The 25,517-nt window shown below is 37.5% G+C and overlaps 1 long non-coding RNA gene across 1 annotated transcript in view; it reads left to right on the forward strand.

Moving 5' to 3' along the window:
• Positions 1-25,059, forward strand: part of LOC114230620 (uncharacterized) — a 66,524-nt gene extending 41,465 nt beyond the window's left edge. Inside the window, exon 4 of the long non-coding RNA XR_003616556.2 lies at positions 24,513-25,059. This is a non-coding gene — a long non-coding RNA (uncharacterized LOC114230620). The remainder of the gene's footprint in view (positions 1-24,512) is intronic.
• The last annotated feature ends 458 nt before the right edge of the window (positions 25,060-25,517 follow it).

Consider the following 25,517-nt stretch of genomic DNA (forward strand, 5'->3'; position numbering starts at 1 on the left):
TAGCTTGAAGGCTGGGGAGCTGTGGGGGAGTGGGGGGAAGATAAGAGATCAACCAAAGGACTTGTATGCATGCATATAAGCATAACCAATAGACACAAGACACTGGGAGGTGAGGACATGTATGGGAGTGGGGTCGGGGGAAATTGTGGGATATGGACACATATGTACCATATTTTCCGGCGTGTAAGACGACTGGGCGTATAAGATGACCCCCAACTTTTCAAGTTAAAATATAGAGTTTGGGATATACCTGCCCTATAAGATGACACCCAGCGTATAAGATGACCCCCGACTTTTGAGAAGATTTTTCTGGGTTAAAAAGTCATCTTATATGCCAGAAAATATGGTAATACCTTAATCAATAAAAAAAAAAATTGAAAAAAAAAGAAAAAAGCCAGGGGCCATCACGACCAAACCAACCAGATGAAAAACTGAACAGCAAGCTGTGTGGGGCAACCAGGCTGGCAGGGAGGTTAGTGAGGATGACCAAATGACTGAACAGCAGGCTGCGTGGGGTGACCAGGCATGCAGGGAGGGCAGTAAGGGGCAACCAGGCTGGCAGAGGGGGACAGTTGGGGGCAACCAGGTTGGCAGAGGGGGGCAGCTGGGGGTGATCAGGCCAGCAGGGGGGGCAGTTAGGGGTGATCAGGCTGGCAAGGGAGGGCAGTTAGGAGGGACCAGGCCTGCAAGGGAGGACAGTTGGGGGCGATCAGGCCTACAGGGGAGGGCAGTTGGGGGGGACCAGGCCTGCAGGGGAGGGCATTTGGGAGGGGACTAGACCTGCAGGGGAGGACATTTATGGGGGACCAGGCCTGCAGGGGAAGGCAGTTGGGGTAACCAGGCTGGCAGGGGAGGGCAGTTGGGGGTGACCAGGCTGGCAAGGGAGGGCAGTTAGGGGTGACCGGGCCAGCAGGGGAGGACAGTTAGGGGCAATCGGGCCAGCAGGGGAGCAGTTAGGTGTCGATTAGGCTGGAAGGGGAGTGGTTAGGGGGTGATCAGGCTGGCAGGCAGAAGTGGTTAGGGCAATCAGGCAAGCAGGCAGGCGAGTGGTTGGGAGCCAGCAGTCCTGGATTGTGAGAGGGATGTCCCAGATTGGAGAGGGTGCAGGCTGGACTGTGGGACACCCCCCCTCCCCGTGCATGAATTTTGTGCACTGGGCCTCTAGTATTCATATTAAAGTCAGAAGCAATCAAGGATACCAACTATACCTATTCCTCTTGACCTTGTCCCAGAGTTATCTCCCTCTGCGCTTCTGTAGGGCCTGAAAGAATCTGGGTTATGAGAAAATGAACCAAGTTTGCTACTAAATGAGCCATTGTCTGCACCTTGCCCCACAACTCAGTGTCTACCACATTGAGCAGGGCTCGGCCATGCTCAATGTTTCATTTTGTGTGACCTATCCAGAGGTGAGAAGCACTGGGTATCCTTTCTTATGGTTACATTTGACCTGAGGGAGTGATGATCAAGACCAAATTGTGTGATAACTGGTGCATTATCCATGGCCTGGGCTTACATCCAATGACTGTTGTCAAGCAAATTCTACTAAACTTAATGTTGCATTTAGAGCAATTCTGTGCTTAGCTATGTTATACAGACCTTACACACTCTCAATCATGGAAAAATGCTGCCTTTTAGCCTGGATAAAATGGCCAGGCATATCAAGTGAGCTCTCCAACCCTTAATTGATAATGGCAACAAGTCATGCCAATCATTCAGAAACTCCTCATCCCCATCTCAAGTAACCTTGTGGATGAGGGCTGGCACAGCCCCCTGCCTTTCAAACATTTCAGATACTGTTTCTTGCTTTTTGGCGAGAACTCTCACTGATTCTGGAAAAAGACCAAGATATATCATGTTGTTGCTTTTTAAATCCTGACTTTGCTTTGCTTTTGAAAAAACTCTGCTTGACGTGCTAAGAGTGGGGGTGGGGGGATATCCCCCTTCTCAATTTTCCTTCTCATGGGGGGCTCAAGGTGATGTCAGAAATGCTATTAAGTGGCACCTTTTGAGATGGCATGCTAGACACATGGTAGTCAGATCCATTTCACTTGCACCTGAGTTAATGGGCTTTTTATGGTACACTTGTGCACATAGAGTTTATGGCTCATTTCCTAAATAACCATTTGGAGGAGGGGGAAATCCCTCAGTACAGCATGATGTCCTATTGTGTTTAGGCAGGGATGTTATTTAGAAAATGTAGCACACCATTCATTTACTACAATTCATTAAGATATCAAATTTGAACCACTATATGTACATTAATTTATAATTTCACAAGGAGTGAAAATTCACCTAGGAAGCATTGACATAACAAGCCATCCTCCCAGGTGGTTTCTTATCACCCATATGAAGCTGCTGTCACCCACTAATTTACCCTGGAAACCTTAGAACCAATAGTAACACAGCACAGTAACCTTTCTGATGGCCCCAAATAGGCAGTTGTTTACCTTAGGTGGTTTCACTTGTCTTTCTTGGGCAATCTGAGATTTGATCCATTCTAAAGCCAGATCAAGTTATACTTCTTTCCCCTCCTACGATCCCATTACTCAAAGAAATAAAGATCTCCTATTTCCTTGTATCCTCAGTCCCCAGAAAAATATTTTATTAATGGTACAGGTAGAGATAAAGGAAAGGGGTGAAGCCTCTACCTCCATCTTTGCAAGATCAGAAGGAGCTGTATACTTCCCAAAGCATAGCATTAGGGCTTGTTTTTTGTCACCTAATGACTAAATTTAACTCCAGCTTTCTTTTATTTTCCTTAATAACTATAAAAGAAAACTATTATTTTATTTTTAACTAGTGGCCCGGTGCATGAACTCATGCACATTGAAAGGAAATTAATTAGAAGAAATATTTTAATATTGCTATTTGTCCTTTCTCCTTAATAGAAGTGTCAACTAAATTCACAATCAACAGTGACAGATTGAAACATGCGTGCGATTGGTGCCAGCGAGAACTTTATATGTATCTATCATGCATGTGCAAGTCAACTTAGCCTTTTACATATATAGAATAGACTTGCTTAATTAGATCTGCTTTCTGATGTAGCTTAACTTTTTCCAGCCCAGTGAAGCACCCCAACTTCTATTTCAGGTAATTAGCAACACAGCAGTAAATATCAACACGAAGCAGATTATTATTGTAGATCACACAGGGAGAACAAAAGGTAAAATATTTAACTGCAGCAGTGTTTGACTATATTCTGCACAGTGAGAAAACCTGAAGTCATTTTCAAGGTCCACCATTTCTTACTTCTTTTCAGTCAGGTCAAGTTTCTAAGCTTTCTAAATTTCTGTTTTCCGATTAATGAAAAGAAAATAGGATTCCACCTAGTCTCCTATCTACGTACTCCAGGACTTCTGTGAGGATCAAATGAGATGAGGCATGGGAAAACGCTTCACAGACATTTGGTTATAGTGTGAAATGTTTGCACCTGGCTATAAAGCAAGTCGTGTTCCTGGGCTGAAGAAACTGCAAGGAGGCTAATTGTCCTTAGGGAGAGGAAGCCAGGCATTGCTATGTGATGTTATTACCTGGTGCCCACAGTGACCATTTCAGGGCTGGGCTGGGCTGTGGGCCTCATTTTGTGCCTTGGTATCTTCACAGCATCAGCTGTGATTTGGTGGGCTTTCACTCCAGGGTGGTGGCAGGGCCTGTGTCCCACTTGGAGGAATCCGAGTGTTGCTTTGTGGGCACCAGGTCCACGGTGCCCTTTCTCTGTGTGCATCACAGCAGCTCCTGCATTATGTGCCTACCCCCTGGTGGTCAGTGTGCATCATAGCAACTGGCCAAATGGTCAGACACTTAGCATATTATGTCTTTTATATATATAAATGTTTTTCGAATTGTTCAGTTTAGACACTATTATTCTTTTAGGAGTCAAAAGATAAGGCAAGTAAGCCTTTCCTTAAAGCATAGAGTATGGAGGGAAAGAAATATTGGACTTTTAAGTAATAAAGAGGTGAGTAAAGTAGTAAGATTATCAGAAATAATACAACAAATAGAAAATCACCATAACTGAGAAAAAAGAGTGAACAAGAAGAAGGGAAGGAGGCAAAAGACCAATGATCTGTTCATTGTATTTCCAAATAACAAAACAATTTGTCTAGAAACTCTTTGTACCCAATTAGAAATTCAAGTGTGCAACAGATGGGCTGACTGCCCAATGTTTGGACTCCACAGGCCTTTTTAATCATTAATATTAATACTTAAATGTCAATTCAAAAGAACTGTACATATTTTTAATTGTTTTTTTAGTATGTTGAAATTTAAATAAATAGAACCAAATTACAAATGATAAACAGTCTTGTGTACATCTATTCACTGTGCTTCTATTTTTATATCGGCAAGTATTTATATATATATAAACCCTGAAAAGAGGTAAAAATTTCTGAAAACTTTTGCTTAGATTCCTTGAGTTTTAAAACAAAATATAGTAGAGTCATAAATACCATTGAGGGGGCTGTTGACCAGCTGGTCTCCATCTCCATTGAGGGAGTATAAGGAAAAATAAGCTAATGTTCTAGGGAGATGATTTAAATTAAATAGGTAGGAAATTTATCTTGCACCAAGGGCTGTGGAAAACTAAAATAATATAATTAGGCAGGCCTTAAATGTCCTTCTGAAACTGATCTTAACCTTGTTTAGTTTGCATTTGTGGTGAAGTGTTAAGGTATGAGGAGACTACCTATGCAACCTCTTGGGCTTTTTCAGTGAGAGGACTTAAACTTCTGTTTTATATACCAGGGGCCTACTCAGTGGGAATACTGTTTTTTCCCTCTTTGTGTTACAAAATACATGGCCTAGTCTGGAAGACTAAGTTTCTTCATTCTTTTTGTTTGTATTACTGGGTTTAAATGACTCACATGGACAAGTTCTGAAGCAGAATTCTTCAAATGGTATTCAAGGCAATGTCTCCAGCTCAGGGGGTAAGTTTCTACTGAAACTTATCTCCTTTCACCCTAACTGCCACCTGCCTATCCTCATCTCTCCTGGTGTCTGTATCTGGTGAGATCAGTGAACAAATAGTATCCTCTGAAATTTTTATTAGGACTTTCCAATTTTATATTATTATATTAGAACTTTTAAAAACTGAAAAATGACTATAATCAAAATCATGATATTGACTTTTTCATCGAGAGATAGACTGAATATTCTGCCTGTAACATGTACAAATTTTTTTAAAAATATATTTTATTGATATTTTACAGAGAAGAAGGGCAAGGGATAGAAAGTTAGAAACATCGATAAGAGAGAAACATTAATCAGCTGCCTCCTGCACACTCCTACTGGGTATGTGCCTGCATCCAAGGTACATGCCCTTGACCAGAATCAAACCTGGGACCCTTGAATCCACAGGCCGACGCTCTATCCACTGAGCCAAACTGGTCAGGGCCAACATGTACAAATTTTAACAACTATTGTAGTAACTGCTAAATGTAAAGTTCCTGGTTTACCAATTCCCCTAGCCAAAACCTGCTATTTTAAAGAAAAAGAAAAACTGCTGATTTCTGCAAATGCTGGCAAACATCTCCTGTTCCCTCATCAAATTTCCTCATTCACAATACTCTCTAACTTCTCTCACTGTCCAAAACTCAAACTTGGTAAATATTTCTTTTTTTTTTCTTAAGAAGTAGAAACTATGACTTAAAAACAAATCAACACAATTTTTAAAAAAATATATTTTTATTGATTTCAGAGAGTAAGGGAAAGGGAAAGAAAGATAGAAACATCAATGATGAGAGAGAATCATTTATCAGCTGCCTTCTGCATGCCCCCTAATGGGGATTGAACTCACAACCCGAGCATTTGCTCTTGATTGGAATCAAACCTGGGACCCTTCAGTCTGCAGGCCGAAGCTCTATCCACTGAACCAAACCAACTTTAACAATCAACACAATTGATTTGTTTGTAAAGACTATCCTGATTATAAAAGAAAACTCCAAAAGGAAGCCATCAATTAAAATATATAATAAGAAGCCCTGGCTGGGTGGTTCAGTTAATTGGAGCATCATTGGCTCATACACCGATTTCAGTCCAGGGCACATAACCAGCTTTCAGGTTTGATCCCCAAGTAGGGCACATAGGGGAAACAACCAATCAATGTTTCTTTTTCATATAAATGTTTCTTTATCTATCACCCTCCCTATCTATCACATATGCGTGTGCTTCCTCCCTCTCTAAAGTATCAAAGAAAACATATCCTCAGGTGAGGATTAAAAAAAAAGAATAGATATCTAATAAAAATAACATCACTTTAACATTTTTATACTGGTATCAGTGTGTTGTAGTATAACAATCATTCATGTCACTGAGGAGCTTATTAAAAACACAGCCGCCAGGGCACCATCAATGGGAGATGTTCATTCCAGAGGGCTGGGAGGGACCCATGATCCACCAGGTTTGGGAATTGCAACACTTCATTAGTCCAGCATGTGCTGTAGAATTTAAGCTCTTAAAATCAGTAGTTAACAACTCAGATAAAAATAAAATTAAGATAAAAAGTTTTTTAAATTGTTCTTAAATTTTTGTTTTCTTCCATTATACTGTTCCTCTGGACCTTTCTGACACATTGGAAGGCATAAATTAGGTGTTTATAAAGTGAGAGAGACCTGCTTTTGCTGTGAGATTAGCCAGCAGACCAATCAACAATCAATTGATGTGTTTTCCTTCTTTTTCTGTTTGCATTCCAGGCTTGTTCATGTGATTAAGTACAATTTGAACTCTGGCCGGGAAGTAAAGTGATGACAGGGCATGAGGAGAAATAAGTCACCTCAACACAGAGCCTGTTATAGAATAGAGCAGTGTAGATGTTTACTTGCCTGTTTTAGTTAAAGGAAAGCATTACGCTTCTGATTCCTTCAAGTTTAAATGCAGACTAAACAGCCTTTGATCATCATGTTAATTCATGGAGTGCAAAAGTTCATATTTTGTTGATGTTCTGTGAAAGAATTTATAGTTTTCTGTATTTTATGAGATTCTACAGTTGCACTGATTGTTAGTTATAGCACTTATATGTGAGGTACAATGGCACCTAACAACAATGGAAAGATGCAAAAAGAAAAAGAAATCCGAGATTTGACAGGAGGTGTTACCCAATAGGCAAACAGGATCAGAGAACTCTCCCAGCTGCAGAGATTGGCTGTGAATGTACTCAGATAGCAATGGGATTTGGGTAGGAATTACAGAAGAGGTGGGGTGATAGGCAAGCAAGATCCCTTTGCTTGTAGGCAGCAAGGCCATGGGCAATGGAGTGGGTTTTAGGAGTGGGTACTAGGAGTGGGTTTTAATTCCAAGGCTGGTAGGGGGCAGTGACAGGCAGAGCAGCTGGCAATACCCTTCCTGGGTCAATGCCATCATAAGGAACTGGATTCTGGGTGTGGTTGGCCAACAGAGAGCCCAGTAATAAACACAAAGACCATAAATTTCAGCAGATAAAGAAAATGTGAGTCAGGAGGCTTATTTTATTTTAGGATGTATTGAAGATGAAGGATAGGATATTTTCTTGGTAGAAAAATCAGTGAGCCAAACCGGGAAAGACAGAGGCTGTAGAAGAGTCAAGTGCTAAAGAGACAAGATGCCAAGTGTATCTAAACATTCTATAGAACACTTTGCCAATGGTATTTATATCTCTATTGGATTTTTAAATGTTAGGAAAGAATGTTAAATTCAGTTTGAAATTTTAAGATGAAGGAAGAACTCAGCAGACTGAACCAATATAAAAAAAGTATGCTTCATCATTTAGAGCCAACACAGTGAATTACATTTCCACTGATACATTAATATATAGCCCTAATTATCTCTTCTTAACCATAACTATATACACCCTCCCCCAAATGACTTGCCAAGGCTATGGGATAAAATTCTGACTCCTCAGTTGGCATTCAGATATTTCTAGGTTATGATTCCAATCTCTTTTCTTCTTTATCCTTCTATGGACCCTATGCTCTGGCTACCCAAGTTCATTCTTTACTTCCTGAACAAATTTCACAACTTTACAGCTTTGCTTCAGCTGTTCCATTTATCATAAATATCCCATTTTCTCCCTGTTTAAACATATTTTATGCAACTCAAATAGCAATAGCCTTTCATGATCACCAATCAGCAATGATGAATGTTTTTTTCTTCAGTGTACCTTAATTTGTTCACCTAATTCTGTCTTGCAATGAATTTTTTTTCTCTCTCCTTTTCTTAGTTTATTTAAGGCTTTGACCAAACCAACCAGAACTGAACTCCTTTTATGAATATCATTTTTTGTTCATTGTTATAATCCCCAGTGTCTAGTACAGAGTTTTGCACATGGCAAGAACTCAATAGACATTTTAAATGAAATAAACATATGGCTAGAATAAATGTAAAATGTGTATTCTAATTTTATTTAGTGTTTAAGGAAAGGCACAGACCTCTTATTTAAAATTCAAGGAAATATCCTAATCTCTAATGAATTACTTCCTTGTTCCCTAATGAAATATTTCCTATGGATTGATTCTCAAACCACGTTTTCATTATAACACATTAATTATAATTTGGAAAATGTTTAAATAATAATATATTAAATCAAAGGAAAAATCACCCATCCCAAATAGAGCAGTCCATTCTAATTTTTCTAATGCATCGCAAGTAAACTATGTGGACTTCAATTAAGCTACTGAGAGTCAAAGATTAAAGTAGTCCTTTGCTTCTTTTTCAATGAAGGTTTTATTCTCGCCCCTCCTTTTATTCCTAGTCTAACATAGATTAGAAAGGGAACATTTCTCTCTTCCATGCTTGAAGTCCACTTTAGAATTTTTAGCTTCGTTATCTTTTATCTCTGGTTAAAGTACTCTGGAAGCAGTAAGGCCAACCCCTAGGAGATAGAAGAAGCATTTTGAGTATAACCAAATCTATATCTTTAGTTGACAAAGGCTCCACATTAAGAGCTCTAAGCAGTCCAGATCTAGTCCCAACTGGACTGTGTGCTGTGGGGCCAGGAGAGGGCAGAGACACCAATTGAATGATAGAGTGTCTTGGTGACAATGGAACTTTTTTCACTCCAGGGACAAGAAAGCTCCATTAAAAGCAAATAGCATCTAATTAGAAACTTGTCTTCATTCAGGTTTCTTCTGAAGATGAATTTTCTTTCATTGCATAATGGATTATAGATCCATCATCTGAATTCAAAAAGCAATTGCTTTGTGAGATTGAGATCAGATGGATAACACAGGTTTCTTATTCACTGGAGTCTGCACTAAAGAGTGATTAGAGAGCATATACACAGAGCAGTTTAAAAAATGGTCATAAAATCATTTTATTTATGTTTAAAAAATACATTCTCTTCAGAGAATTCTGCTCAACTCGCAGGCAACAGCTGTTTTAGGGAGGTCTTTCTTACTCACATCTTCCAGCTGAGTTGAGCAAAATCTTGGGGAGACAAAGTTACTCCTCACAGGTTGACAGACTTTGCCAGAATGACTCATGAGAGAAGAGTCAGAAGAGATATTATGGTTATTTATTTATCTATCCCAGAGTTGAAACTGGGAGAAAGTAAATAATCAATTAAAACTTTTAAATACGAAACCCATGAGCTATAAAAACTATATATGGCACTAAACAAATAGTTCAATATCAATCTGCATGGGTGTTGCTAATATGAAATGCAATTCTTTTAAAGCAAGTCATCTATTTAAAAGGTAGCTAGTGATTTTGAGATGAATAATAAGTGTTTATAATGTGTTAGGCACTTTACCTATATTTTAAATTTTAATTTTTGGTGTAATTCTCAGAAATAGATATTAATATCGCCATTTTAGGAGAAAGAGAGTGAGTCTTAAAGAAATGAAGCAAATTAACCAAGGTCTCACTGCTTCTTATGTGCTTAGAAACTGGGTTCACACACAGGTTGCCCTTTCTCCAAAGCCCGTGTTTCTTATAATTTACCATATTGCCTTCCTAGGAAAAATGCAGAATTATTGACTAATTCCATATTGCCTATATATGAGAATGAAAAATTATATTATAGCAAATCTTCTCAGACTCAACCAGCATGTGGAAAAGAACTAATACAAACAGCAATTCTGTGAACAGAGAACTTTAGATAAATCTCCCATTAATACTTTCTAGTAGGCAATTTTTTAAAAATTGTAATCCTATTTAACATGATCTTGACATTTATTTTGAACCAATCCCTTGGCATCGTGTTTGATTAAAAGGCAAATGAAAAGGCAGATCCAGTTAATTACTTGTTCCTTAAAATTCTGTCTTCATTTGGCTTCTGAGACAGTACACTCTTCTTTCGTGACTAGCCATTCCTTCCTCACACTCTCACTAACTCCTCCTTATCTCCCTGATATTTTAACAAACAGGCTTAATCCTCTAACTTCTGTATTTATCCTCACTCCCTTGGCAAGCTCCTGAGTCTGAATAGTCCCCAGTAATAATTTCCATTTATGAATTCCTTTCTAATCTTGATATTTATAATCCAACTGCCTTCTCAAGATTTTCCTCTATGCATAGGCATTTCAAACATAAGTTCTCAAAGGACAAATTTCTGATTCTTCCCATCAAAATGTCCCTTTACCATTTTTTTCTAGTAAAGGGCAATGCTATCTTTCAGATTTTCAGACCAAAAAATCATACAAGCTTTCTGTATTTCTTATTTTTTTTTGACACTCTACATTCAATCTTTGTATAAATGCTCTCATCTTTACCATCAAAATATTGCCAAAATTTGATAACCTCTCTTGACCTAAGCCATCATTTATGGCAAGGATTTTTCTTCAATAATATCCTAACTAGTATCTCTGCTTCTTCTACCTTTGAGCCTTCCAATTAATTATCACAAAGTGGTAAAAATATTTGAAATATAACATTTAATTTTTTTATGTATCCCTCTACTCTAAACCTTTTGATGACACCTTATGTCACTCATCCTAAACATGGACCACAAGGTTTTCTAAGTCCTAGCTCCCTTTGACTTCTCCACTCTCCCCATGCTTTTCTATACCTTGACCATGCCAAGCACAGGCCTATCTTAATTCTTTCAATTTACTGTTCCCTTAAATCTCTACGGAACTTCTTCCTGAAATGTCCCCATAGAAACCTTCCTTGACCACTGTGTATAAAACAGCAATCCCTCCCACCTCAACACCGCTTAGTCTTCCTCAGCTTCATTTTTACCCTATACAGTTTCATACCTGACATGTTATATTTTTTTGTACATTGAACATATCTCCCATAAGCTAACTAGAGATATAAGCTTTTTCTATTTTTCAATAGTCTTTCCCCAGCTCTTGGAACAGTGCCTGCCACAAATAAGATGCTCAATAAATATTTATAGAATGAATAAATGAAGAGTAAACAGTGAGATAAGCAGGAGATCAGAATAGCTTAAAGTTTTTATTGGGAGTTGCAAGGATTCTCACATGGCCAGAAAATATAAACAATTTAGAATATTTGGGACACAAAAGGAAAAATGTATCAAAAGAGTAGTTGAAATACAAAGGTGGAGCATTTTATACAGTTTCTTTTTAGAACAATAGCTTCAAATCTAGGAACTCAGATAAAATCATAAGCAAAATAACTTAGCTCGTCCATTAATAACTATATTCATTTGATAATGAATATAGCAGTTTATTACTCAGTTTTCTTAATGCAAAATTAGAAAAATAATAAAATCTTTCAGCCCACTGAAAGCTATAACTTAACAAAAACCACATTAGCTCTATAGATCTTTAAGAGATTTAGCTAATACTCATTCCAATAAAACCTTCACAGATAACACAAAGATAAAATGAAATAGCCCAGACGTTTCTTGGTAGAAATGTAACTGCAAGCCTTGATGACTTTCAAAACATGGATCATGGACTGAGTACCAAATCAAATTTTGATCTTAATAAGCTTTGAGCCTCTGGATGGAGTGTCATGAAACTCCTTGAAGCCATGTTTCCTGCTTAAAAAAGAACTATAGACAGCAATTCCTATATCACATGATTATTATGAGGATCAAATAAGATACATCTATTAAGACTGCATGGGGTCATACAGAAAATAATGATTCCTGGTATTTAGCCCTTACTCTCCATGTACTTTGTGTGTGGCTTTAGAGAAGACAATTGAGCTTAGGGGGTTTAATCTCCTTTCCATTCCAAGTCAGGGCACATGCCCGGATTGCGGGCTTAGTCCCCAGTGTGGGGCATGCAGGAGGCAGCTGACCAATGACTTCCTCTCATCGTTGATGTTTCAATCTCTCTTTCTTCCTCTCCTCTCCTCTCTGAAATAAATTAAAAAATTAAACACACACACACACACACACAACACAAAAGGTATGCTACAAAATCTTTGAAAAATGTAAATGTGACAATGAGGTACTAATACCAATAGTTGCTACAAAAATGACAGTGATATCCTCTGTATTAATTCAAGGACAGTTTCCTCTGTGCTAAACTGACCCTGCCCCACAACCTCTGCTCCAAAATTATCTAGAGCAATCAAGCTGGGCCAGTCACCCATATACCCACCAACCTAAGAACAACAGTTACTCTGAATATTAAGATGGTAAAGCCATAAACCCACATTATGATGATTAAACTAGTCCTTTTGTATACAGCCCAGCACCGACCATCAAATGTATATCAAGTTTTTTTGTTCAGGCCACTAGATCTTCAACAAATTGTTAAAGCAGTGATAGACCACAGCAGCTTCTTAAAAACTTCATGATTAAAAAACAGTTACAAATACAGGAGACCAAAGCTTTTTATTTGATAATGAATATAGCAGTTTATTACTCAGTTTTCTTAATGAAAGAAAAAAAAGGATAAGTTGTCATGCCTTATCGGTTGTAAGGAGATAAATATTTCAAAGTTACCTTTGTGTCTTGAAGAATAATTGTGTAAGTGACCTTTTATCTCACATTCTATCAACTATAAATCTCTTTGAAATATCTCCAATAAATTGACAATTGAAGCTCATTTCTACTCAGGTTATTTCATGAGCTTGAAAAAATACTCTAATAATAAAAAGAAAAATAACTTATAATCAGCAGGTTTGGCACTACATGCATTTTATCCTCTAATTATTAAAAATGTAGCTCTCTTGCCCTGGCTGGGTGACTCAGTTGGTTGGAGCATCATCCCGTACACCAAAAGATTTAGGGTTTGATTCCTGGTCAGGGCACATACTTAGGTTTCAGGTTTGATCCCCAGTCAGGGTGCAAATGGGAGGCAACTGATTGATGGCTCTCTCTCTCTCTCTCTCTCTCTCTCTCTCTCTCTCTCTGTAAAAAAAAAAAAAATTCAATAAACATATTCTTGGGTGAAGATTTTTTTTAAATGTAGCTCTCTTATGCATAACAAAGGATCTTTCAAAATGTACCTTGAATTTTCATTTTAGAAATAGTTTTTGAAGTTAATCACACCTCGAACCATAGAACAATAAACACCCAGGAGTTAATCTTTATAATTTGCCTAATTATCTCATTTAAATAATCAGTGAAGATGCTAGTTTTGGAAGTACAATAAATTTTACATTGTATAGTAAAGCTTGGTATTAATGTCTATTAAGATTGGCAGTGACTGCTACAGTTTTCGGCATCACCTGCTGTGAGGTTTTACAAAAGACAAGGGTTGTAACAGATACTTCCCTTCTTGTTCACCCTCATCTCTGAAAGTTCTTTTATGACTACTAAATAATAACAAAGAATTAGTTCTGCAATATGACTACAGCCTTTAATAATCCAAATAGCCTAAGCACAATCTCTATCAACAATGACCCCCTGAAATAGAATAAAGTTATGCTATTTTTATTGTTATAAATCATTTGACTTACAACAGTTACTTCTTTCTTTAGCTGCATATTAAAAAGGAAACTTCTTTGTTTTGGGACAAATCTCCTCAAATGGAGGACAATAACATCACAAACTTTTTGGAAACACTCAGAATGGAATCACATGGTTTTTTTCTTTTGTTTCCTGTTCAAGAATTTAAATCTTCTTTTATTAAGTGTCATGTTTATTGAGTGACATTGTGGTTTTCCTTCCCAACCAGCCAGCCCTCCCTTCCATCCTCTTTTCAATTCTCAACCCACCCTCCCAACTTTCACCACTTTTCTCCTGTGTTAATTTGCACACCTCACCTGCTCCCCTGTAATTGACCGTTGCTATGTGTGTGGTATTTGGAGGGGCAGGGAAAGAATAATGAGAGGAATGCACGTGTCAGCTCCCTTTGCCTGATTCACAGCCACTGGAGCTAGCTGGGTTTCTGCCCTCTCCTTGAGGTTAGAGAAAATACATAAGTAATTCTTGCATAGCACTTTGAATATCATCCAAAGAACCCAAAGTGCTTTATAAATATGATACCCTTGACACCGACTGCCACTCATTATTCTCTTTCTGAAGAGGCGAAGCAACCCCCAGCCCAGAGCCACGCCTTTGAGGACATTCAGTGCTAGACCCTTTGACTCGCGCATCTGGGAATGTGAACTGAGAAATCGCTACCACTCAGGCTCTGGAAGTATCCTGGACTCAAAAAGTCTGTGTGATTAAGCGGGTGAGCAGCAGACACCACCACCACCACCACCCTCCCCAGGCATTTCCCCTGATTAGCCTGAAATCCAGCCCATATTCTTAATGTGACTATTTTGGTCTGTGGGTTCATATTAGGTTCACAGATGAAAATAAGCAAAACCAAGATCCAAAATTCCATTTGGAACCAGGAAGAAGTTGAATTTCAACTTTAGAATAGTCTTTTGTTTCTGTGCTTACCAATAATGGGTTACCTGGGAATGTAGTTGAAACGAAAGTATCTTGAATAAATATTGCCTACCAAAAAAAAAAAAAAATCTTAAAATGAAGATTAACTTCCCTTGACTAATATATTGCTTTCAATTTTGTAATTTTGGGGAATAATATCTCAAAGTAATATAAAAGTATGTCACCTATTTGCTAGCTGATAAGTAGAGGGTCATCTCTAAAATTCCCAAACTGTTTGTGACAAGCTTTATTCTTTATTAGAAATATCTAGTCATCTATTCCTCAGCCAAATATTATGTACTGTATATTTACATTTATATCCAAAATCCAGATTCAGAGTCTATATCCTTAACCACTAATCCTTGATATTGTTTGTCACATCTTGGGAGTATTTGAAATACCCACTTGAAAAAGATATTGTCAAGGATATTTAGAAATCATGAAATTAGAATATCTTTTTCAAAAGCAAAGAAATAAAAGACGCAGTTATGAATTAATAGTGGCTAATATTTTGACTTATTTGAGAGATTTTTAAATGTGTTTCCTTATTTACCTGAAGTGAAGAACAAATACATTTATTTTAAAAGCAAAGCATAGTGACATTGCATTACAGCTACTCTTCAGAGTAAAAGGAAATAAAAGAATGTGTTCTTTAATATATTAGAGACTTATAAAGACCCATTACTTTATTCCATGGTAACTAGAACTTTGACAATGGATGTGGTCATTAACCATCTGGTGTACCATGAAGGTAACTAAAAATGTGTCTCTGAAACACTCAAACTGGCTTCAACTCCCAGTGCTAGTTTATTGCTCCACGGCACTCGAAGCCTAAACTCAGGGGAAGGCCATGCTGGACTGGAGTGTTGCACAGCAAACACCTGGAATATATTCTCCAGAATGAAAACAGCAGGGAACTGACCAGAAATAACCTCTCTCATATTATTGCTTCAATTAGACCAAAACAACTTTCCCTTTGAAAACTTAATAATAAACACTGCAGGTCATTCACTTGTTTGGAGCCCCTTTGGGAGAGAGGAGCAGATGTATCCCCTTAGCCAGCCCCCTTGCTGTCATAGAGACAAGAGGCACAAATCAGGACAGATATTGATTTTAATTGGAACCAACAGCACCTACATGCCATATTAATTTTCACATCTTCCTGCAAAAAAAGAAAATTAAAGGTTGGATTTGGTTCCATCGGGTTTGATTAGACAGAGTGGTATAATTAATGCATTCACAGATTGAATAATACCTAAGCAAACTTTGGCATCTCTAAAAGCCTTACTGCATACCAAAAGCACAGAAGGGAACATCTTTAGTATGTTAGATTTTTGTTTCTAACCAGTGCAATGGCTTTTTCCTTAATAACTTTCACTGGAGTCTCAAAAGACGCCACCCTATAGAGAGACCAAACAGTGAAAAGGAACTTTTATACACCTAGATGGTTTTTCTTCTCTTGATTAGAACTGCCCAATGAAATAGTTTCCACACACTAAACAACTGTCCTTCACACGTAACTTCTTTACCCTCACTAGATTCTCACCATTCTCTAAACATAAAGGAAAAACCATAGTCTTTATGGAAACACAGATTCCCCCACCCCCTCATTCTATCTTTCCTCCTGGTATGTTAATTCCACACATTTGTTATATACTTATTCTATTGGCAGATATACAATATTGAGTTGGTTGCTGAACCCACCCCAGTGTTGTTTTCAAACTTTCCTGGGCTCTAAATTTTAGACATTCTGTATCAGCAGTCCTAGGGTGGGGCCCAGGAATCTGCCTTTATAACCAGTGCTCTAGTTCATTATGATAAAGGTGATCCACATTTTGGAGAACACTAACCTGGCAAATCTGAGCCTAGGTAATAATGACACCTAAAGAGATAGGGACTAAAAGGGAGCAATTGTCAATGTCAATTCATTTATTCCCACAGTGGCAAGACAAACAGAATCATAGATCTGGTAAACCTGCAATCATAGGTCTCACATGATAGTATTTGCTTATGATTTAACTTCACTTGATTCAACTATCCAGCTAATATGTACTGAGAACTATTGTTTGAGTAGCACTGTGCTGAGCATCAAGAGAGGAAATGTTGAACAAGACAGAGAAAAATTTTTATTGTAATTCTAGGTTACTGAGAAAATTACTATAGTTTACTAGCATGTGTGCCTGTGCTTATTTACAAGAGAAAAAAAAAGTAAGAATAAAGTGAGTTATTTGGCAGGAAAAAAATTATAACTACCCATCCTTTTCTTCTTATCTACCATAAAAATCCATATCTTCAATTTTTGCTCAAATATATAGATTTTCCATCACATTTGCAGACAAAGAATTGCTTTAATAGACAGTGATATACTGTATCATTAAAATTATGCTTTTCTGTTTAATATAGGAAAATATATTTTATTAAGTTATAAATTTAAAAATGGATAATATACTATATATTTAATATACTATAATATCTTTTTTGTGATAATAATTATCTATTTGTATGCTAGAAAAAAGTTGTACATAGTGAGATTACCAGTTATTTTTCCTTTATCCTTTTGCTGTCCCTATTTTTAAAAATTTGCTACAATGGCCACATATTACTATTTTTTTACATATTACTTAAAAATGGGTAAAAAATATATTTTCAAGTTTACTATAACAACTGGAAACTTGAGAAACAAGCAGGGTGCCAGAAAAAGGAACAAATGAAGAACATTTAAAATGACTAGTCATAAGAAAATTCTATAGAATTAAGAAAATATAAATCAAACTTAAAACAAAGTGAAAAAAGGAGCAAAGTAAAAAGCAAAGAGAAATTATACTAAACCGAAGAGTCATAATATGAGTTGACTTGCAAAAGAGGAAAGAAAAAAAATACTGAAGATAACAACAATAAAACAATAACTGCAATTTACTGAGCATTTGCTAAATGCTGGACACTGCTGGGAAATTTATATAAATCATCTCTGATTGTGATACAACACTAAAATGTAGATAATAATAACCATGTGTACGTGTGAGGAAGTGGAATTTGGAAAGATTAAGTTAATTGCTCAAGGCCATTTCATATCATAACCCCATTTTATATCATGTTGCTTCCAAAATGTTTTGAAAATTACTATATTCATTTTTTCATCCAGTCAGTCATTGAACAAACCAGTGGAAACAAATAGACAAAACTCACTGCCTTCATGGCCTTTCTAATTGGAAGAGATAACAAAATACTACAGATGAGTAAATTATACAATGTGGTGGATGGTGGTAAGTGCCATGAAGGAGGATAAGGTAGGGGAAAATGGTAAGTAATGTTGGTGGGGAGTGGAGCACCGCCTGGAGTACTTTGTCTTTCAAAATTCAGTTCATGCTAAGTGAAATAAGCTAGTTAGAGGAAGACAAGTATCACAGGATCTCATATGTGGAATCTAATGAACAAAATAAACTGATGAGCAAAATAGATTCAGAGACTTAGAAACATGGAACAGACTGTGGAATCTCAGAGGGAAGGTGTGGGTGGGAAGAGATAAACCAAAGAACTTATCTATATATATAAAAGGCTAATATGCAAAGTGTCCCCTTGGGAGTTCGACCGGGAGAATGGGAGTTGGATTGCTCACTATGACATGCACTGACCACCAGGGAGCAGCAGGGAACATGGTAGGTGACCAGCGGCAGCAGCAGGGCGCTGAGGGAGCAAGGGAAGGAGGAGGTGGGGAGGTAGGAGGTGGGGAACCTGATCAGCCCTGATCACAGGCCAGGCTAGGGACCCTACCAGTGCATGAATTTTGTGCACTGGGCCTCTAGTATGTATATATGCATTACCATGGCCACAGACAATAGGTTGGTAAAGGTCTGGGGTGTGGGTACTGGGTTGGGGGTGGGCTAGAAGAGGTCAATGGGAGAAACTGGGGGACATATATAATACTTTCAACAAAATAAAGACTTTTTAAAAGTCACTTATCTTTTAATAATATTTTTGAGAACTATAAACGCTATAGTATATTGATTATTTTCAAAGCAAGCTATACACAATTTTTTGGAGAGAGTGGGGGCTAGGGAAAGCTTTTTTTCCCCCCTAGTCTAAAAATAAGCTACCTGTGATCTGATAATCCTTTTCCGTATTTTAGTCTTAAGAGTACAACATCATCACCCTAGCCAGTGTGGCTCAGTTGGTTAGAGCATTGCCCATACACTGAGAAGTCACAAGTTTGATTCCCAGTCAGGGCACATACCCAGGTTTAGGTTCCATAGATGTTTTTCTCTCTTTCTCTCCCTCTTCCTTCCTCTATCTCTAAAATAATTTTTTTAAAGTGTCATTTAAAAAAATAAGAGTACAGAGTCCTCAAGAGGAATTCATAGATCTTTCTACACCCTCCCCCCCCCCCCCCAAGCTTTTTTGTTTTTTTAGTAGTCCTTTTTCTCTCACTTAGGTCAGTTTTGGGAACTTAGCAAAATTTGTTTCAGCCAAAGCTTCCTTATTCTCTAAAGCAGGTTTTCCCAAGCTTGGATTTAAAAGACCCCCTGGAGAAGCACTACAAGACAAACACTAATTAGCGTAACAATTTATTAAGGAAGATCTTTGATCTTTTCTCACCTACCCAGCTGCCTAGTTCTGCTTTGTCTCCACAATTATAAAATGTGTTTATATAACTAATTAACACAACAGATTGAGTTTTACTGGGTACATGATAATAAATGGTCCAAATGGTTGATCTCCTGATAAAGGAGGAAGTGTTCGGAATTAGCATTTCCTTAGATATCCAAATGGAAGTAACTATTGTCAGTTCCCATAAACCAAAAGTTCTTAATGTTCCCAAATAGGACATTCTATTATAGTAGACTACAGCATTTGATCTCCTACTACAGAATGTTTTATAAGTAAAATATGTAAATATAACAAATCCTCAGCTATTTTCAGAGATGGAACAAGCTTTTAAAATATTGTGTTTATTTTCTCCTTGTAAATTCTCCTATTTGTAACATAAACTAATTTTAGATAAAGTATTTTTTAGAAAGAAAGTTTGACATTTGCTTTGTTAAACTCACATCTAAGAGATAAAGAGGTGGTAGTTGTAAATAAAATTAATTGTGGGAGTTATAAAATTTAAAATAAGTTTTTTTGTTATAAAGTAAAATTCTCATATTAGTCAGTCATATTTATTTACAGTTTTAAAGAATTGTAATAATCCTGCTTCATTTGTCATTTAGCACCTTCTACTGTGTATTTTGAACTCTAAAAATACACTTACTTAAAAATATATAAATAAAATTACTTTTACTTGGAGAGATGACTAACATATTTCCAAGGGCAAGTGAAAGTCTACATCAAAAAGTTTGAGTCAGGGTCAAAAGTCCAAAAATCTTTTTCTCTCCCAAGAGCAGGTGAGATACACACATTTTTGCCCATCCTTGATTTTTGAATTTTAAATTCAATTCATTCTTCTGAGTGGTTATTGTTTATACACACTTGAAAAAAAATTCAACTTTCTGTGGAAAGGGGAAGATAGAGACTTGTGATTACAAAACAGTTTGACAACTTAAGTGCAAATGAATCAGAAACATGTGGATTAAATTTCCCTTGAAACACACAGGACTTTTAAAAATTAAGAGGAAAGGGGCTTGGCAACAAGAATTTTAGTTTTTGCCAAACCCAAAGCATTTAGACAAATAATCCAGATTGTGGTTGGGTTCTCTTTTCCATAGTCAATTCTCAATTTCCGTATGTCAATATCTGAAGTTTCTAATCACCAATTCAATGTGTAGAGATATAACTTTTGAGCACAACTATTTTTACTGTTTTACTTCCATGTTATTTTAGGGTCAACAGAAATTAAAAATGACTGTGAACAAATCGAATTGGGGGCCAGGAGAGATTCCTCATTCAAGGCACACATTCCCAAGATAAATGACAGCAAGCTTATCATTCTAAAGCATACTGGCATATGAACATCTCACACTTTGGGAGAAGCAAATGCATTTGGGGAAAATGCTAACATATATATTTTAGGTTAGTCAAGAAAGTGAAGGTCCTTTAGGTCACTAGATGAGGGCTTACCTTTAATGCATAATATTTCTTTTTAATATGATTACTAATCTGAACAATATTACTGAATGAAAAAGGCCCTCATTTACACAGTCTTACATGTATATTCACAGAAGATATACTATCCTAATAGTGAGCATTTTCTCTTATAAGTATTTTCCCCTTATGAGGTAATCCAGATAGTATAAAATATCCTGTTTAAAAACAATATAATTGAAATGACATTTTATTCTTTAATGTTTTATGAGCATGAGACTTTTGGATTCCCTTACAGTAAATATTTTAAAATTTGTTGACTATGTAGGCATAGAAAAGGAAGAAAGGAAATAGGAAGGAAGAAGGAAGGAAGGAAGGAAGGAAGGAAGGAAGGAAGGAAGGAAGGAAGGAAGGAAAGAAGAAAGGAGAGAAAGGACAAAAAAATGAATTTCTAGGTTTCCTTCAAAAAAGCACTAAGTATCATCTTTGGGGTATTTAGGAGCCAAACTATAATGTTAGCAAAGTGTAACAGTGGCAGCATAAAACAAAACCATTACTGTCTATGAGTGATAACTCTTTTCCAGACTCTGTGGTAGGTGCTTCACATGCATTACCTATTTTCATGTCAACATGAATGCACAAGAAAATGAGAATTATAGGTTAACTAACTCACCTACAGCTACAGAACTAATTCAGGCAGGTCCTGCTTTCTAGAGCCCAACCACTTAATGGCTTCATCTCCTCCCCTCATGTGTTCCAAGGACTCTTTTGCACATTCAACCCTTTCACTAATAATTAGGAAACTGCTAACTAAACTGTTATTACATTCAGTAATGTGTCCTTCCCGAGGGTCCTGAAGTGAATCTTTTCACACAGGGATCAACTGCCCCCCACACTTTAAATATGAGCACATTTTCAAATTTGATAAACCCTTTTCTAGTTATTCAAAATCTGTTTTCGTTTTATAAACAGACATTTCTCTTTTAGGAAATGCAAGCTTCTTGAGTAAGCAGACATACATTATGTTGGTATGTAATAGACCTTCTTTGCAGAGAACTTAAAAGATTTTAAAAATCATACACGTTAAAAATGAACTTGTTCAGAAAACTTAAAAAGTTTATTGCTCTCTTATAAGTGACATATATTATTAATCTCCAATTGAAAGGTAAGTGAAAATATAAATAGAATCTCAGATATTTAGCTTGTTTGATCAGGCCAATAACCTTCAAATGTACCTACAAATCAACAGATACACCTTCATAGTTAGGTTGGTTTTATTAACAGTTAATTACTAAGGTCAGTTTTTTAGATTCAACTAGTTGCTGTTCTAACTTACAAAACTATTCTAATTTCCATGGGACCAAATTTTTAGTAAGCATATTATCATTTAAAGAAACAAATGTATCTCTTGAAAAAAATAATATAGTTAAGAATATTTTCAAACAAAATGATCTTTGATTACATTCCTGGTCACTGAATATGGTCATTTTTTTTCTCCCTTAAATATTTAAGACAGCCAAATAAGTTCATGGAACTTATACTTTCTCAGTAAACACTATAAATAGAAAATAATTATTTAAACTCATCAGTTTAACATTTATTAAGCATCATTATTTTCAAGACATTGTATTCTGCCTTTAAGGAAACTGAAGCAGACCCAGCTACTCACTTATTATTGTGTGATAAAAGGATATACTCCCTAGAATAATATAAGCATTCCTTTCCCCAAATTTTATCCTGTCCTCACTACAGCATGAAACTTTAGTGCAGCCCTTAACCACTTGAGTGTATCTATGAACTACTAGTCTTTAATATTCCACTTGTTTCTCCTTACCTATGATGAACCTGTTGATCTGAAGTTCAAACAGCAGAAAAGAATTGTTGATAATGTTAAAATAGATGTCAGATTCAGAGACAGAAAATATATTTCCTTGGAAGTTAAAATCATTTTAAGGCATTTCCTACACTTTGACTTCATTCATTCAATAAATACGTCCTGCACACCTGTTTTAGGCACCTGGGTATAGGGATAAATAAAACCAGGTCACGACTCTCTAGGAGCTTACATTCCAGAAGCCCTTAGCTAACCTCCCCGTTTCCACCCCATTTGACTTGGACATTGTCACAGAGCCAGAAGCAAACCTGGGGTTTACCTGGAAACTCATTGTAATGTTGCTCTCTTACATTAGCTAGTGTAACATTTAACTCAATATTTAAAAAAAAAAACAACACTTCACGATGAACTTTATCCTATTAAATCATCAACTGCGTTTTCTCTGAAGAACCCACAACAACTAAAGGTAACTTGTGAAGGGCCCATTCTTCCTTCCTGCCACGTGAAAGATAAACCCCTTCCCAGTTGCCACCTGTGGGGTAGGGGATGACCAGCCCCCTTCTCCCACCCTCAGACCACAAGGCTCATTCTTGCCATAATGAAGAGGCTGATTGACGCAGTCACCTTCCCACCTCCGACACTCTTATCTTTCTCAGCTTAGCAGTAACAGACATGACCTGCTCCCTACCAGCTGGGCCCTGTGTGAGGGGCCCGTCCATCACGCTGTTCCCCCACTCCATCTGCTCTCCCCTCCTCCTCCAAATTTCAGCCCATATGCCTACTGGCAGCAACCAATATGTCTGTCTGTCAGTAGCTCTGTAATGAGACCAATTTATAAGGTCACATAATCCTGACTTTTCAGGAAGAAAAAAAAAATCCCCTGCCCCAGTTACTGAAAGTCACCTTCGCCTCTAGTTCTCATGACTGTGGGAGGTCATGTACAAACCACTAAAAAAGTAACTTGGAATTAATTTCAAGTGGTCTTTTTCCCCCACCAAATTTCCTTAACAAGTACCCTCTCCACCCCCACCCTCAACCCCACCCCCGTCTTGCTTTATTTGCCAATGTACTTAGCTAGACGTTGCAAAATGAAAATATTGACCTTGAGGGAAGAAAGGAAGGTCTAGAAACAATTTAGCTTCTTCTGTCAAATAAGGGAACACTCTCCTTCAATTCCAGTAGTGTTTGTGGCTATCAGCACACCCTCCCTCCCACTCGCATAGGAAGTTTATGCACAAGATTTCCAAGGATCTGTCAGTGAGCCTTTGTATGGCACAGCAGAAACTTCCCCAGGAACATTTTGTGCCTTCAGCTGACGAGTGCACATTAAATTCGGTGTCAGTTTTGCCCAGGGGCTAAGAGCACCTCATTACATTTCATTGAATTCAAATAACTGCAATCAAAATATTTGTAAGGGAAATGCAACCAGTGAGTCTGGGTCTGTGATATAAGCCATCATGGGCAGTATATTACATTTCTTTTCTATAAAGCATGGCACTTTATTTTTTATTTTATTTATTAAAAAATATATTTTATTGATTTTTTACAGAGAGGAAGAGAGAGGGAGAGAGAATTAGAAACATCAATGAGAGAGAAACAACGATCAGCTGCCTCCTGCATACCCCCTACTGGGGATGTGCCCGCAACCAAGGTACATGCCCTTGACCGGAATCGAACCTGGGACCTTTCAGTCCGCAGGCTGACGCTCTATCCACTGAGCCAAACCCGTTTCGGCAAGCATGGCATTTCATACCACTCAATTCCCTACGTGCGACAGCTGTCAATTAATGATCACGTGTGGATATTGCTCTATGTTTAACAGGAACAGATGAAGACCAAACCCCAAGTGAATTTTGAAAAAGCATTTCAGGACATGTAAACTTTGAGAATGACCAGTTTGGGCTTTTTTTTTTTTTTTTTTTTTTTTTTGTCACTTAGGGACTCAAGCTGGCTGGTCAAAAAGCCCCTGCTGGATAGTCTCCATGGAGCTGCCGGGCAGAACTGTCATCTTTCTCAATGGAAAGACGTTTCTCCCTTGGGATCCCGTTTTAAATCACCGATACTATCAGCCCATGAATCCGGAAACCTGCCCTGGGATTTTAGACCAGGGGAGGGCTCATTGTCTAATTCACAATGACCTAGGAGGCTGGTTCATCTGGATTGGGAGTTATACTTGTGCTTAGCTCCAGCTGTGGGCCAGCTAATTTCCTGCATGTTCTCTCATTTAATATTGTAATTGGAATTTGCAGGATCACTTGAATCTTACACAAACATCTGGTTTCTTGTCACCTAGAACCGTCAGGATTTCCCTGCAACAGTGTGGGGCCTCCTAAGTTGCCTTTTGGTGGGTCCTATTTCAGGTCTTCGAAGCCTGAAGCCTGTAAGAAGCAGCCTGCCCTCTAGGATTCATTGGTCAGCCTGGCTGCTGGGTTCAGAATTGATTTCCTGGCTACAGTCACTCCTCTCCCCCCATCTGCCAGCCACTCCCCACCCCTGCTGCCCCTTTCCATCACCAATTCAACTCTGAACTAAAAAGTAAAAGTGGGTAGAGAAGGCCGTCAATGAAATGAATGCCAAACCTTGCCATGCCTCAATGTTTAAAATGTTTAACTCATTTTATTGTCTATGCTTCATTTCTATATTCCTGACTTTTCAAATCACAATTTTCTATTGGTAAAAATCTTAGCTGTGTCTTAAGAATTAAGCTTAATTCTAGTATTAAGTGTTGACTATGTGGCTGATCATAATAGCAACAAATAAAATATGCAATCTTATGTAGAATCATGCAGCAAATGAGGTTAAAAAAAAAAGCCTACACATTCTTAATGTGTTAATCCTGTCTCTCTCGGGGTTTCCTTTGGCAATTATTAATCTGTAGACAATATAAGAAAATCCAGAACTGGTATCTTCAAAGTCTGGGCTGTTTTTAGTAGCTAACAAATT

This window comes from Eptesicus fuscus, chromosome 10, assembly GCF_027574615.1.
Source record: "Eptesicus fuscus isolate TK198812 chromosome 10, DD_ASM_mEF_20220401, whole genome shotgun sequence".
In the NCBI taxonomy this organism is placed as follows: Eukaryota; Metazoa; Chordata; class Mammalia; order Chiroptera; family Vespertilionidae; genus Eptesicus; species Eptesicus fuscus.